This window comes from Oncorhynchus tshawytscha, linkage group LG09 (genome assembly GCF_018296145.1).
Source record: "Oncorhynchus tshawytscha isolate Ot180627B linkage group LG09, Otsh_v2.0, whole genome shotgun sequence".
NCBI classification, from domain to species: domain Eukaryota; kingdom Metazoa; phylum Chordata; class Actinopteri; order Salmoniformes; family Salmonidae; genus Oncorhynchus; species Oncorhynchus tshawytscha.
The window spans coordinates 54,158,394-54,174,822 of record NC_056437.1 but is presented as its reverse complement, the minus strand read 5'-3'; positions in this window follow the sequence as shown (position 1 = coordinate 54,174,822).

Genomic DNA, 16,429 nt, shown 5'->3' with positions numbered 1-16,429 from the left:
TGACTTAAATAAAGTTTAAAAAAAAAAAATAAAAAAAATAAAAACAGAAACTGTTTCTCTGAGACATTTTCAAGTAGGATCCCAGAAATGACTAATACAATACATTATGGACAGTAATTTTCAGTGATCTACACTGATCAAAAATATAAATGCAACATGTAAAGTGTTGGTCCCATGTTTCATGAACTGGAAAACAAAAATCCCAGAAATTTTCCATATGCATGAAAGGTGTATTTCTCTCAAATTTTTGTGCACACATTTGTTTACATCAATGCCTGTTAGCATTTCTCATTTGCCAAGATAACCCATCCATCTGAAAGGTGTGGCATGTCAAGAATCTGATTAAACAGCATGATCATTACACAGGTGCACCTTGTGCTACAGATATATCAAGTTTTGAGGGAGAATCAAATCAAATCAAATCGAATCAAATCAAATTTTATTTGTCACATACACATGGTTAGCAGATGTTAATGCGAGTGTAGCGAAATGCTTGTGCTTCTAGTTCCGACGATGCAGTAATAACCAACAAGTAATCTAACTAACAATTCCAAAACTACTGTCTTATACACAGTGTAAGGGGATAAAGAATATGTACATAAGGATATATGAATGAGTGATGGTACAGAGCTGCATAGGCAAGATACAGTAGCTGATATCGAGTAAAGTATATACATATGAGATGAGTATTTAAACAAAGTGGCATAGTTAAAGTGGCTAGTGATACATGTATTACATAAGGATGCAGTCGATGATATAGAGTACAGTATATACGTATGCATATGAGATGAATAATGTAGGGCATGTAAACATTATATAAGGTAGCATTGTTTAAAGTGGCTAGTGATATATTTACATCATTTCCCATCAATTCCCATTATTAAAGTGGCTGGAGTTGAGTCAGTGTCAGTGTCAGTGTGTTGGCAGCAGCCACTCAATGTTAGTGGTGGTTGTTTAACAGTCTGATGGCCTTGAGATAGAAGCTGTTTTTCAGTCTCTCGGTCCCAGCTTTGATGCACCTGTACTGACCTCGCCTTCTGGATGATAGCGGGGTGAACAGGCAGTGGCTCGGGTGGTTGATGTCCTTGATGATCTTTATGGCCTTCCTGTAACATCGGGTGGTGTAGGTGTCCTGGAGGGCAGGTAGTTTGCCCCCGGTGATGCGTTGTGCAGACCTCACTACCCTCTGGAGAGCCTTACGGTTGAGGGCGGAGCAGTTGCCGTACCAGGCGGTGATACAGCCCGCCATGGATGCTCTCGATTGTGCATCTGTAGAAGTTTGTGAGTGCTTTTGGTGACAAGCCGAATTTCTTCAGCCTCCTGAGGTTCAAGAGGCGCTGCTGCGCCTTCTTCACGATGCTGTCTGTGTGAGTGGACCAATTCAGTTTGTCTGTGATGTGTATGCCGAGGAACTTAAAACTTGCTACCCTCTCCACTGCTGTTCCATTGATGTGGATAGGGGGGTGTTCCCTCTGCTGTTTCCTGAAGTCCACAATCATCTCCTTAGTTTTGTTGACGTTGAGTGTGAGGTTGTTTTCCTGACACCACACTCCGAGGGCCCTCACCTCCTCCCTGTAGGCCGTCTCGTCGTTGTTGGTAATCAAGCCTACCACTGTTGTGTCGTCCGCAAACTTGATGATTGAGTTGGAGGCGTGCGTGGCCACGCAGTCGTGGGTGAACAGGGAGTACAGGAGAGGGCTCAGAACGCACCCTTGTGGGGCCCCAGTGTTGAGGATCAGCGGGGAGGAGATGTTGTTGCCTACCCTCACCACCTGGGGGCGGCCCGTCAGGAAGTCCAGTACCCAGTTGCACAGGGCGGGGTCGAGACCCAGGGTCTCGAGCTTGATGACGAGCTTGGAGGGTACTATGGTGTTAAATGCCGAGCTGTAGTCGATGAACAGCATTCTCACATAGGTATTCCTCTTGTCCAGATGGGTTAGGGCAGTGTGCAGTGTGGTTGAGATTGCATCGTCTGTGGACCTATTTGGGCGGTAAGCAAATTGGAGTGGGTCTAGGGTGTCAGGTAGGGTGGAGGTGATATGGTCCTTGACTAGTCTCTCAAAGCACTTCATGATGACGGATGTGAGTGCTACGGGTCGGTAGTCGTTTAGCTCAGTTACCTTAGCTTTCTTGGGAACAGGAACAATGGTGGCCCTCTTGAAGCATGTGGGAACAGCAGACTGGTATAGGGATTGATTGAATATGTCCGTAAACACACCGGCCAGCTGGTCTGCGCATGCTCTGAGGGCGTGGCTGGGGATGCCGTCTGGGCCTGCAGCCTTGCGAGGGTTAACACGTTTAAATGTCTTACTCACCTCGGCTGCAGTGAAGGTGAGACCGCATGTTTTCATTGCAGGCCGTGCCAGTGGCACTGTATTGTCCTCAAAGCGGGCAAAAAAGTTATTTAGTCTGCCTGGGAGCAAGACATCCTGGTCCGTGACTGCGACATCCTGGTCCGTGACTGGGCTGGATTTCTTCCTGTAGTCCGTGATTGACTGTAGACCCTGCCACATGCCTCTTGTGTCTGAGCCGTTGAATTGAGATTCTACTTTGTCTCTATACTGACGCTTAGCTTGTTTAATAGCCTTGCGGAGGGAATAGCTGCACTGTTTGTATTCAGTCATGTCACCAGACACCTTGCCCTGATTAAAAGCAGTGGTTCGCGCTTTCAGTTTCACACGAATGCTGCCATCAATCCACGGTTTCTGGTTAGGGAATGTTTTAATCGTTGCTATGGGAATGACATCTTCAACGCACGTTCTAATGAACTCGCACACCGAATCAGCGTATTCGTCAATGTTGTTGTCTGACGCAATACGAAACATCTCCCAGTCCACGTGATGGAAGCAGTCTTGGAGTGTGGAGTCAGCTTGGTCAGACCAGCGTTGAACAGACCTCAGCGTGGGAACTTCTTGTTTTAGTTTCTGTCTGTAGGCAGGGATCAACAAAATGGAGTCGTGGTCAGCTTTTCCGAAAGGGGGGCGGGGCAGGGCCTTATATGCGTCCCGGAAGTTAGAGTAACAATGATCCAAGGTCTTTCCACCCCTGGTTGCGCAATCGATATGCTGATAGAATTTAGGGAGTCTTGTTTTCAGATTAGCCTTGTTAAAATCCCCAGCTACAATGAATGCAGCCTCCGGATAAATCATTTCCAGTTTGCAGAGAGTTAAATAAAGTTCGTTCAGAGCCATCGATGTGTCTGCTTGGGGGGGATATATACGGCTGTGATTATAATCGAAGAGAATTCTCTTGGTAGATTATGCGGTCTACATTTGATTGTGAGGAATTCTAAATCAGGTGAACAGAAGGATTTGAGTTCCTGTATGTTTCTTTCATCACACCATGTCACGTTAGTCATAAGGCATACGCCCCCGCCCCTCTTCTTACCAGAAAGATGTTTGTCTCTGTCCGCGCGATGCGTGGAGAAACCCGTTGGCTGCACCGCCTCGGATAGCGTCACTCCATTGAGCCATGTTTCCGTGAAGCATAGAACGTTACAGTCTCTGATGTCCCTCTGGAATGCTACCCTTGCTCGGATTTCATCAACCTTGTTGTCAAGAGACTGGACATTGGCAAGAAGAATGCTAGGGAGTGGTGCACGGTGTGCCCGTCTCCGGAGTCTGACCAGAAGACCGCCTCGTTTCCCTCTTTTTCGGAGTTGTTTTTTTGGGTCGCTGCATGGAATCCACTCCGTTGTCCTGTTTGTAAGGCAGAACACAGGATCCGCGTCGCGAAAAACATATTCTTGATCGTACTGATGGTGAGTTGACGCTGATCTTATATTCAGTAGTTCTTCTCGACTGTATGTAATGAAACCTAAGATGACCTGGGGTACTAATGTAAGAAATAACACGTAAAAAAACAAAAGACTGCATAGTTTCCTAGGAACGCGAAGCGAGGCGGCCATCTCTGTCGGCGCCGGAAGTAAGCAATACAACTGGCATGCTGACTGCAGGAATGTCCACCAGAGCTGTTGCCAGAGAATTTTATGTTCATTTCTCTACCATAAGCTGCTTCCAACATAGTTTTAGAGAACTTGGCAGTGCGTCCAACTGGCCTCACAATCGCAGACCATGTGTAACCTCCACATCCAGCTTCTTAAACGCCAGGATCGTCTGAGGGGAGGTGGCGGTGCTGAGTATTTCTGTCTGTAATAAAGCCATTTAGTGAGGAAAAAGCCATTCTGATTTGCCATGCCTGGCTCCCTATTGGTTGGGACTGGCTGCCAAGTGGGTGGGCCCATGCCCTCCAAGCAGGGTTGGGTAGGTTATTTTCTAAATGTAATCCGTTACAGTTACTAGTTGCCTGTCCAAAATTGTAATCAGTAACGTAACTTTTGGATTACCCAAACTCTAACAATGTGATTACATTCCGTTAATTTTAGATGACTTCCCCTTAAGAGCCATTAAAAGAAGACGAAAATATGTTACCAATTGAATGACATCTATCTCAGGATAAATCAATGTTAAAATTTACAAAGCTGGCCATATATGGACGTAACATTTAATTTATTGGTTGGTTACGCAGGCTTTTTCTAACCCATCGCTTTCTACTACATAAAATAATATGATTACATTATATCTTTACATTAAAAACTAATGTCTATCAGAATTCCAGTCATTCCAAAAAAAATGTATACCCCTTGACCTTCAAGAATAGGACTTGGAGATATGGAAGTATAGATTAGCCAAATTATTTTACCTAAGCATGACCCCAAAACTAAGGACATATTAGCCAGCCATACTCTGTTGTTAATGATTTTCTTGTCATGGAGGACTGATTGGGCTCATTGGTTCCGAGTTGAAAAATAAATGCTGCGCTCATGGAATGGCATGCTTTGAGCACTACTGAAAAGTGCTATATGCAAGTGAAAAATGAATGCCATGTGCTGCATTTGCTATAAGCCTATTGTTTGGGTTGAGGTCGGGTGATTGCAGAGGCCAGGTCATCTGATGCAGCACTCATTCACTCTCCTTGGTGAAATAGCTTTTACACAGCCTGGAGGTGTGTTGGGTCCTGTTGAAAAACAAATCATAGTCCGACTAAGCGCAAACCAGATGTGATGGCGTTTCGCTGCAGAATGCTGTGGTAGCCATGCTGGTTAAGTGTGCCTTGAATTCTAAATAAACTTCCTCCTCCATGCTTCACGGTGGGAACCACAAATGCTGAGATCATCCGTTCACCTACTCTGCGTCTCACAAAGACACAGAGGTTGGAACCAAAAATATACAATTTGGACTCATCAGACCAAAGGACATATTTCCACTGGTCTAATGTCCATTGCTCGTGTTTCTTGGCCCAAGCAAGTCTCTTCTTCCTATTGGTGTCCTTTAGTAGTGGTTTCTTTGCAGCTATTCAACCATGAAGGCCTGATTCACGCAGTCTCCTCTGAACAGTTGATGTTGAGATGTGTCTGTTACTTGAACTCTGTGAAGCATTTATTTGGGCTGCAATCTGAGGTCCAATTAACTCTAATGAACTTATCCATGCAGTAGAGGTAACTCTTAGTCTTCCATTCCTGTGGCGGTCCTCGAGAGAGCCAGTTTCATCATAGCGCTTGGTGGTTTTGGCAACTGCACTTGAAGAAACTTTCAAAGTTCTTGAAATATTCTGTGTTGACGGATCTTCCTGTCTTAAAGTAATGATGGACTATCATTTCTCTTTGCTAATTTGAGCTGTTCTTGCCATAAAATGGACTTGGTCTTTTACCAAATAGGGCTATCTTCTGTATACCACCGTTACCTTGTCACAACACAACTGATTGGTTCAAATGCATTAAGAAGGAAAGACATTCCACAAATGAACTTTTAAGACACACCTGTTAATTGAAATGGATTCCAGGTGACTACCTTATGAAGCTTTTTGAGAGAATGCCAAGAGTGTGAAAAGCTGTCATCAAGGCAAAGGGTGGCTAGAATCGCAAATATAAAATATATTTTGATTTGTTTAACACTTTTTTGCTTATGACATGATTCCATATGTGTTGTTTCATGATGTTGATATCTTCACGATTATTCTATAATGTAGAAAATTGTCAAAATAAAGAAAAACCCTGGAATGGGTAGATATGTCTAAACGTTTGAGTAGTACCATGATCCGGGAGACCCATGAGGCAGTACACAATTGGCACAGCATCGTCCGGGTTAGGGGAGGGTTTGGCTGGCCGTAATTTCCTTTTCCCATCACGCTCTAACAACTCCTTATGGCGGGCCGTGCGCCTGCGAGCTGACTACTTTCGCCAGCTGGACGGTGATTCCTCCGACACATTGTTGTGGCTTATTTAAGGGTCAAGCGACCTTTGCCTCTCCCGAGTCCGTATGGAAGTTGCAGTGATGGGTCACACCTGTTACTACCAATTTGGATATCATGAAATTGGGGATAAAAAAGGGGTACCTTTTAAAAAAAATAACAATGTGATATTTCTGTTATTTATTTACTTATTTTTGTGGGGGGAAAACAGTTTTTTCTTTGTCATTATGGGGTATTGTCTGTCGATTGATGGAAAGAATACAATTCAATCCATTTTAGAATAAGGTTGTAACGCAACAAAATGTGAAAAAAGTCAAGGGACCGCATACTTTCCGAATGCACTGTATACAGTTGAAGTCAGAAGTTTTACATACATCACCTATTTCCTCCAGCATCTTCACAAGGTCATTTGCTGTTGTTCTGGGATTGATTTGCACTTTTCGCACCAAAGTACGTTCATCTCTAGGAGACAGAACACGTCTCATTCCTGAGCGGTATGACAGCTGCGTGGTCCCATGGTGTTTATACTTGTGTACTATTGTTTGTACAGATGAATGTGGTACCTTCAGGCGTTTGGAAATTGCTCCCAATGATGAACCAGATTTTTTTTTCTGAGGTCTTGGAAGATTTCTTTGGATTTTCCCATAATGTCAAGCAAAGACGCACTGAGTTTGAAGGTAGGCCTTGAAATACACCTCCAATTGACTCAAATGATGTCAATTAGCCTATCAGAAGCTTCCAAAGCCATGACATCATTTTATGGAATTTTCCAAGCTGTTTAAAGGCACAGTCAACTTAGTGTATGTAAACTTCTGACCCACTGGAATTGTGATATAGTGAATTGTGGAGTGGTTGAAAAAGGAGTTTTAATGACTCCAACCTAAGTGTATGTAAACTTCCGACTTCAACTGTATGAACATTTTATAAATTATATCATTGCGTGATATGATAGCATTTTGCCATCCCAGTCCTCTTGTTGCCCCAAGATGAGTGGTTTTGACCTCTAAAGTTTTGCTTCACACTATTGGTCTAAAGTTAACTAGAAATCACAAGTGTCTATCAAGATAATGAAAAGGGACCCACAAAAGAAAATTCAAAGAACATATAGTTTCAAGTCATTTGCAGTGTGCATGATTATGAGCAAAGTCATTGTGACCTATCATTTTACTTCCCCTGTAAGAATCATGAACGCGGGCTGACACGGCTTTTCTGTATCGCAGCCGAAGCTTGCCAGCAGCCTACCAAAGGTCGCACTGTGTCCATTCCAATGTAGAAAAACATATTAGCTGTCTTTCAATAGTTATCCATAGCTTCATCTATTATTTCAAACTATTTCTATGGCAGATTCACGGCCGCAATTTATGGAAGATGACAAAACTTTGGAGACAACAATAGATGGCAAAGCCAAATATAGGCTATTGGTTTTCATCTGTGGCGAAGTTTTCACTTGATCTATGCTTATGACAAATCCAGCTCCAGAACCAGCCATAGAGCCAGCTGGCTAATCTTTTGAATCTGCAATAACATTAGCTAGCAAGATAAGGTTAGCAAGATAGCTAGATAAGGTTAGCATGCAAGCTAGCTACACCAACAGCTATCAGTGTCCTATTTGTTGATCTTTATCAACTCCATGTGGAAATTCCCACACCCAATTTGTGAATATGTACAGTATACGTAACCTTAGTCATTCTTCAGATGTGGAACCTAAACGTGCATTTCATCTCTAGGACATGAAATCATGTCTAAATAGTAGCGGCAACGTACTCTGGGGGGTCCTTTAACTCTTTGTGCATTCATTGTGTTTCTTTATAAAGAAAATAGAGGTGGCTGAACTCTCACTGGGTAATTTTACCCCATTCTCCTGCCAGAAGTCAATAACTTTTCCTTTTACGCTGTCTTTTCCCTTTTAGTTACAGCATGTCACCGAATGCCTCTTGCATATTTTTTGTCAATAAAGAAACTTCTGATTATGAACTGGGCTTAGTTTGTCACTTGAGCACTTCAAGACATTGCTGTGACATAGGAAATATGTCACTTCTCATTGTTATGGGAAAGGGATATAATGGTATAACTGAAGAGAAACAGGCACTGTTGCATTTTCCAACCCTGATTCCATGTTATTACATAGAAACTACTATCTCAGTTTCCAGGTAACAAACCATGGCTAGTTAGGAAAGGATTGGGAGGAAACTTCATTGGGAACTACCACTGGTAACGAATGGTAATTACTAGCTAATTACTTAGTAAATACGTCGTTATTACCCGAGCTGGACTATAAAACACTCCCAGTTTTTCTTACATTTTTTTTTCTCTTGTGTTGAAATGAAAAATGTAAAATGGTGACTCTGCTCAGTATTTCAAATGAAGCTCTGTTGGGATTGCAATGAGAGCTCCTTGATGAATAATGGAAATGTATGGTAGTTTAAAGCACTTCGATTGTACTGAGTACACTATATGACTGCTACTATTGGGCTCCCAGACACATCATTAAAGCAATTAAAATGAGGAACAAAACAAAGATACATTCCTAACTGACTAACTCACTTCTGGGAATATGTGGTAATAATCCATACTGCTCAAGTTATCGTCTTCAGTCCTAGCAGGTTACCTTGTGATGACATTCAAGCAAAAGTGTAAAATGTTGAGCCAGTGAAAGCTCCATGAGGGTATTACATGGAGTCACATTCAACATTCATAATTCCCTGTTTCTCCACCTGGGCTGTGAAATTATTTTTAAAAATAAATATGTACCCATATTTTGCAGATGTTATAGTAGGTAATGCGAAAATCTTATGTTTTCTATGGTGCAGTAATACTGAACAATACAAAGCAAAACACACATTAAAAAAATACAAATGAAGAAGTTAAGAAATGTCCGACTCCGGAATATAAATATATATGCATATGATGGTGTGTATGGACAGTATATGAATAAAAAAGGTGTGTACAGCAGTAGTTATATTAGATGAGCATTGACTATAATACAGTATGTACATATGAAGTGGGTAAAACAGTATGTAAACATTATTAAAGTGACCAGTGTCCAATGATTATGTACATAACATAGGGCAGCAGTCGCTAAGGAGCAAGTTAGAGTACCGGGTGGTAGCCGGCTAGTAACAGTGACTAAGTTCAGGGCAGGGTACTCGGCGGAGACCAGCTAGTGGTGACTATTTAACAATCTGATAGCCTGGAGATAGAAGCTTTTTCTCAGTCTCAGGTCCCAGCTTTGATTCATTTTACGGAAGTCCAGGATCCAGTTGCATAGGGTAAGGTTCAGACCCAGGGCCCGAGCTTAGTGATGAGCTTGGAGGGCACTGTTGTGTGTCGATGAGCAATATTCTTACATAGGTATTCCTCTTGTCCAGATGTGATAGGGTAGTGTGCAGTGCGATAGTGATTGCATTATCTGTGGATCTGTTGGGGCATTATACAAATTGTAATGGGTCTAGGGTGTCGGATGATCCTTTGCTAGCCTCTCAAAGCACTTCATGATGACAGAAGTGAGTGCTAAGGGGCAATAGTCATTTAGTTACCTTCGCTTTCTTGGGTACAGGAACAATGGTGTACATCTTGAAGCAAGTAGGGACAACAGACTGGGATAGGGAGAGATTGAATATGTCTGTAAACACTCCAGCCAGATGGTGTGCATAAGCTCTGAGGACGCGGCTTGGAATGCAGTCTGGGTCGGCAGCCTTGTGAGGATTAAAACGCTTAAATATCTTCCTCATGTCTGCCACAGACAACAAGAGCTCACAGTCCTCGTGAGCGGTGGTGGCCCGTGTCGGCGGTGGCACTGTGTTTTCCTCAAAGCAGGAGAAGAATGTGTTTAGCTGGTCCAGGAGCAAGGCATCAGTGTCTGCGACGTGGCAGGTTTTCCCTTTATAATCTGTGAGTGTCTGGAGTCCCTGCCACATACGTCTTGTGTTTGAGCTGTTGAATTGCGACTCTACTTTGTCCCTGTACTGCTGTTTTGCCTGTTTGATTGCCTTACGGAGGGCATAGCTGGTCTGTTTGTACAAGTCCAGGTTCTCAGTCACCTTGCCGTGGTTTAAATGTGGTGGTTTGCGTTTTCAGTTTTGTGCGAATGCTGCCATATATCCACATTTCCATTTGGATAAGTTCTAATCATCACAGTGAGAACCAATATCCCCTATAGACTCGATTATGTTGTCCATTGGATAACCTTAATTTTTTCCTACACCTCGCTTGACCAAGTACATATAATACAGAATTCTGACACAATAGGCCTCTGCCTATAGGCTGCCGTCTTATCAGCGGCAGCCTGGCTGGGTTGTCCAAACAGCAGCCTCTGGGTGTCTTCTCTGCCCATGGCCTCAGCCCTGCCATTCTGTACCTTACAGACTCTGCCCTGGATTACTGACCTCTGTCTGCCCTTGTCCTGTCGTTTGCATGCCCCGTTTTGTAAATACATTTCTGTGATGCGAACTGTCTGCATCTGGGTCTTATCCTGAGTTCTGATAGTACGAACTGGCCATGACTGACACAGCAGACATGGACCAGCTCGGCAACACCGTCTCCTCCCAAGGATCCACCATTGGGAGACACGAGGAGTTACTTCAAGGTCTTTTGGAACCATTCCAGACCTTGGCGGAATGCCATGAATGTTCCTTGAATACATTGCTGGAGCAATTCCATAGATTGTTAGGCATCCAACCACAACGGTAACCTGCCAGCCCCTTAGTAACCCCGCAGTCAGCAGCACGTCTCTCCAGGCCACCCTGGCATCTCCAGAACTCCACTTACCTCCCCCAGAACGCTTCACTGTAGAGTCAGGAACTTGTTGGGTGTTTTTCTCCCAGTTTTCCCTCATCTTTGAGCTGCAGCTCTCGTCGTTTCCCTCTGACCGCTCGAAGATAGCATACCTCATAATGCTGATGTCCGGGAGGGCCCTCGCCTGGCTATGACTGTGTGGGAACAACAATCTTCCGTGTGCTTCAGTCTGGAGGAGTTCGTAGCTGAGGTGAAAAAGGTTTTTATTCTCCATTGTCTGGGAGAGTGGCTGCCCGGAAGTTACTCCAGCTTTGTCAAGACTCCTGCGGTTTGGCAGACTATGCGATTTGATTTCCGCACATTGGCTGCCAAGAGTGCCTGGAACCGGAATCCCTGTTCGACACATTCCTCCACGGATTATCGGAGGAGGTGAAAGATGGGCTCACAGTCCGGGAACTGCCTATGGATCTTAACTCGCTCATCACGTTGACCACAGGAACGTAGGATGGAGAGGTGGTCTGATTCCGGTCCCAATCGATCGCCCAAGGATCCCACCTCGCCTCCGAGGAATCCCGGAAGTCCACGGAGTCTACGTTTCCGAGTGAATCCGTGGTTACCCGAGTTCCCCTAAGAGTCTCCGAGGTTTGCCGATACAACTCGGCAGAGCTAGGTTGTCTCCAGCCGAATGTTTACGCAGGCGTAACACCAAAAGTTGTCTGTATTACGGGACTACCAGTCATTATGTATCTACCTGTCCATTAAAAGACCAGGCTCATCAGTAGGTACGAGTACTCTGGTGGGCCATACAGATCATTTTCCTTCTCCCCTTACTCGTAACCCTCTCCATGCCATCCTGCGGTGGGGCCACCAGTCGAAATCTCTCTGTGTACTCATTGACTCTGGGGCAGATGAGAGTTTCATGGACACTACCCTGGTGTCAGAGCTGGGCATCCCCACTCAGCCCCTCTCCAATCACATTGGAGAGGCGCTGGATGGGCGCTCTATAGGCAGAGCTATCAACCTGCGAGTGTCAGGGAACAACAATGAGACTATGTAGTTCATGCTCATCAAGTCTCCTCAGGTACCCGTGGTATTAGGGTTTTCATGGCTCCAGCGTCACAATCCCCTCATCGACTGGACTGCTGGTGTTATTATGGGCTGGAGCCCGTTCTGCCATGCTCATTGCCTGAAGTCGGCATAGCCTGCCCTGGGTCGTCTTCCTGTGGGCTCGGAAGAAGCCTCAGACTTCGCCACCGTTCTTGCTGAGTACCAGGACCTCCGGGAGGTTTTCAGCAAAGCCTGGGCCACTTCGCTTCATCCGCATCAACCCTATGACTGGGTGATTGACGTTCTCCCGGGCACTACTCCCCCATGGGGATGGCTGTATTCACTGTCAGGTCCGGAGAACAAGTCTATGGAAATGTACATCAAGGAGAAGGCCCAGCTCATGGTGCTGCACAACTTCTGGATCCTTTGACTTCCGGTCAACATGGTCTCCAATCGTGGTGCTCAGATCTCGTCCCGGTTCTGGAAGGAGTTCTGCACCCGAATTGGGTCGTCGGACAGCCTGTCTTCTGGTTTTCAGCCCTAATCTAACGGCCAGTCACAGAGAGCCAATCGGGACCTGGAGACGGAACTTCGTTGCCTCGTCCCCGCCAACCCCACCACCTGGAGCCAGCAACTCGTGTGGGTGAAATATGCCCGTAACACCCTTCCCTGCTCGACCACTGGTCTCTCACCCTTTGAGTGTTCCTTGGGATATCAGCCCAAGGAACACTATGTTTTGTACCTTTTGATACTGCCCTGGATTACTGACATCTGCCTGCCCTGACCCTGAGTCTGCCTGCCCCACTGTTTTGTAATCACTTCTGTGATTCGAACTGTCTTTATCTGGGTCTTATCCTGAGTTCTAATTGCATACACATGACCATAGACGACCATAGCTAATTAATAGCTAAACTTTGTGTGAAGATTAAATATTAATATGAGAAGGACTAACCACATTTTGTAATTTGATACATACTGTAATTAAGATAACGTTTACTCTATTTTTTTGTTTGTTTTTAAATAAAAGCCTAAAAGATCACCTACTCTGTAAAAATCTAATATTTGTGATTTTTTTCCCCCTGCTCAACAAACTCCTTTAACACATTGGAAACTCCTGAATCCTCTCTTTGTAAACTTGTTCCATTGTGCTGAAATAAACCGGGTGTCAATCTCAGTCCAAAATAATTATGTATTGAATTAGTTCAGCAATAATTTAAGACGGACATGAATATTTCATGCTCATCTGTAGCTTCCCATCTTGTCAGAGGATGGAGTGTGATGTCAAAGTACAACTTCAATTCCATGTGTAAGACAGTAATAGACCCGTAATGTCTGCCTAGAACAAATCACTTGCAATGCATTATGGATGAGATTCTGAAAGGGAACAGAGACTATATTGGCTGCTATATTGTCTTTTCTGGGACTAGACCCACATAAGCCAACGAAGTCAGTTTACAAAGAGGAGTTATTCATCAGTAACTCTGCGAGGGCTCTCTCAGTAACTTTGCCACTGTCAGTGAATTCATATTTTCAGAGATTTTCAGAGACATGTTCTATTAGGATTATATGACTTGACACATGGGTGTACTTGAAATTGTGTTCAATCCTATTTCCAAATGATGTGCAATTCATGTATTCAGTGTAAAACCTTGTAGCTGTCTTCAAAACTGTTCTGAATTACTTTTTAGATAGTCATGACTAACAAAAATAGTGTTTGTGTTTTAAGACATATACTAATTATTATTTAGCCCAGACATAGCATGTGTTTGTTGTATCTGCAAACGCATGCTGAGGCCAGGCAGAGTGATGCCTTGCGGAAGGTCACTGAAAGCGATGATTTATTATGACTATTGAACACATTTGAAATGCATCAGTGCAGTGTTAAAAATAAATATGAAAAAAACATCAGAGCTACATTTGAGATCACAGTGGCAATACTTTCAACCAAACCAGCAGGATTCCTTGGACATTAAATGATTCCTTTACTGAGATGCAACCAAAACTATTTATCTCATGAACGCGCCCATGGTTCTAGTGCAATCAGATTACACAGACTTGGACTGGGTAAAAGGAAACAAAAGGGGGATCCATCTAAGCCTTGCATTGACTCACAATATAATAACAGTTATCTGTGGAGATAATTGCAAGATTGATTTAAACATGCATGGGGTTAATGGCAGCTATTTGTTAGATTAGTCAGCCTATCTAAAAGGGCTCCTCACAGGCATATGGCCCAACCCTAAAAGCTAATACTGATATTTGTGATTTCTAAACAGAGATACAGTTGAAGTCGGAAGTTTACATACACTTAGGTTGGAGTCATTGAAACTCGTTTTTCCACCACTCCACAAATTTCTTGTTAACAAACTATAGTTTTGGCAAGTTGGTTAGGACATCTACTTTGTGCATGACACAAGTCATTTTTCCAACAATTGTTTACAGACAGATTATTTCACTTATAATTCACTATATCACAATTCCAGTGGGTCAGAAGTTTACATACACTAAGTTGACTGTGACTTTAAAACAGCTTGGAAAATTCCAGAAAATTATGTCATGGCTTTAGAAGCTTTTGATATGCTAATTGACATCATTTGAGTCAATTGGAGTTGCACCTGTGGATGTATTTCAGGGCCAACTTTCAAACTCAGTGACTCTTTGCTTTATATGATGAGAAAATCAAAATAAAGCAATTTCCAAATGCCTGAAGGTACCACTTTCATCTGTACACACAATAGTACGCAAGTATGAACACTATGGGACCAAGCAGCAGTCATACCACTCAGGAAGGAGACGCGTTCAGTCTCCTAGAGATGAACGTACTTTGGTGCGAAAGTGCAAATCAATCCCAGAACAACAGCAAAGGACCTTGAGAAGATGCTGGAGGAAATAGGTACAGAAGTATCTTTATCCACAGTAAAATGAGTCCTATATCGACATAACCTGAAAGGTCGCTCAGCAAGGAAGAAGCCACTGTCCAGTACCGCCATACATGGGGACACTTTTTGGAGAAATGTCCTCTGGTCTGATGAAACAAAAATAGAACTGTTTGGCCATAATGACCATCGTTATGTTTGGAGGACAAAGGGGGAGGCTTGCAAGCCGAAGAACCCCATCCCTACCGTGAAGCACAGGGGTGGCAGCATCATGTTGTGGGGGTGCTTTGCTGCAGGAGGGACTGGTGCACTTCACAAAATAGATGGCATCATGAGGTAGGAAAATGATGTGGATATATTGAAGAAACATCTCAAGATATCAGTCAGGAAGTTAAAGCTTGGTCGCAAATGGGTCTTACAAATGGACATTGACCCCAAGCATACTTCCAAAGTTGTGACAAAATGGCTTAAGGACAACAAAGTTAAGGTATTGGAGTGGCCATCACAAAGCCCTGACCTCAATCCTATAGAAAATGTGTGGACAGAACTGAAAAAGCGTGTGTGAGCAAGGAGGCCTACAAACCTGACTCAGTTACACCAGCTCTGTCAGGAGGAATGGGCCAAAATTCACCCAACTTATTGTGGGAAACTTGTGGAAGGCTACCCAAAACGTTTGACCAAAGTTAAACAATTTAAAGGCATTATACCAAATACTAATTGAGTGTATGTAAACTTCTTACCCACTGGGAATGTGATGAAAGAAATCAAATATTAAATAAATCATTCTCTCTACTATTATTCTGACATTTCACATTCTTAAAATAAAGTAGTGATCCTAACTGACCTAAGACAGGGGATTTTTACGAGGATTAAATGTCAGGAATTGTTAAAAACTGAGTTTAAATGTATTTGGCTAAGGTGTATGTTAACTTCCGACTTCAACTGTACCTACACACTCCATGGGAGCATGATAGTATATTATAGTCTGAACATGTATGTGCCATGGGATGAAACACATGTTGTCAGAGCTAAATGGCTGCTGATTGCATAGTACTGGACTGGAGTGCAACATCAGTACACCTACATTTTCATGTGTCCTTTCCAAGCCTTCATGCCAATGGTAAAACATCACGCCCACAATTCTTCTTTTGACCAACACGCCACTACTCCCACAAACATTATTATTTGATGATATGGTCTCAGTGTCCCCAATGAATAATTTACTGAATAATTCAGCTGTGGTAGATAGAGACAGACAGCAGGTAGAGGTAGGCTGATCTCAAGCAGTCCATGGACTCCATATCTTACAAGCTCATTGTTCAGGTAGGTACATAGGGTCTCAGACAGATTGTCACAGTCACATTTCCTACCAGCAGAACCATCGAGGAGCTCCAGAGGAACCTGGACAAGAAGTATGACAGCAACCAGAGGTACCACAGCAAGTCCAGGAAGGTGAGGTTCAAACTGGCCTCGTCGGTCAGTGGCAGGATGCTGAAGCATGTGTTTGAGGATGGCCAGGAACT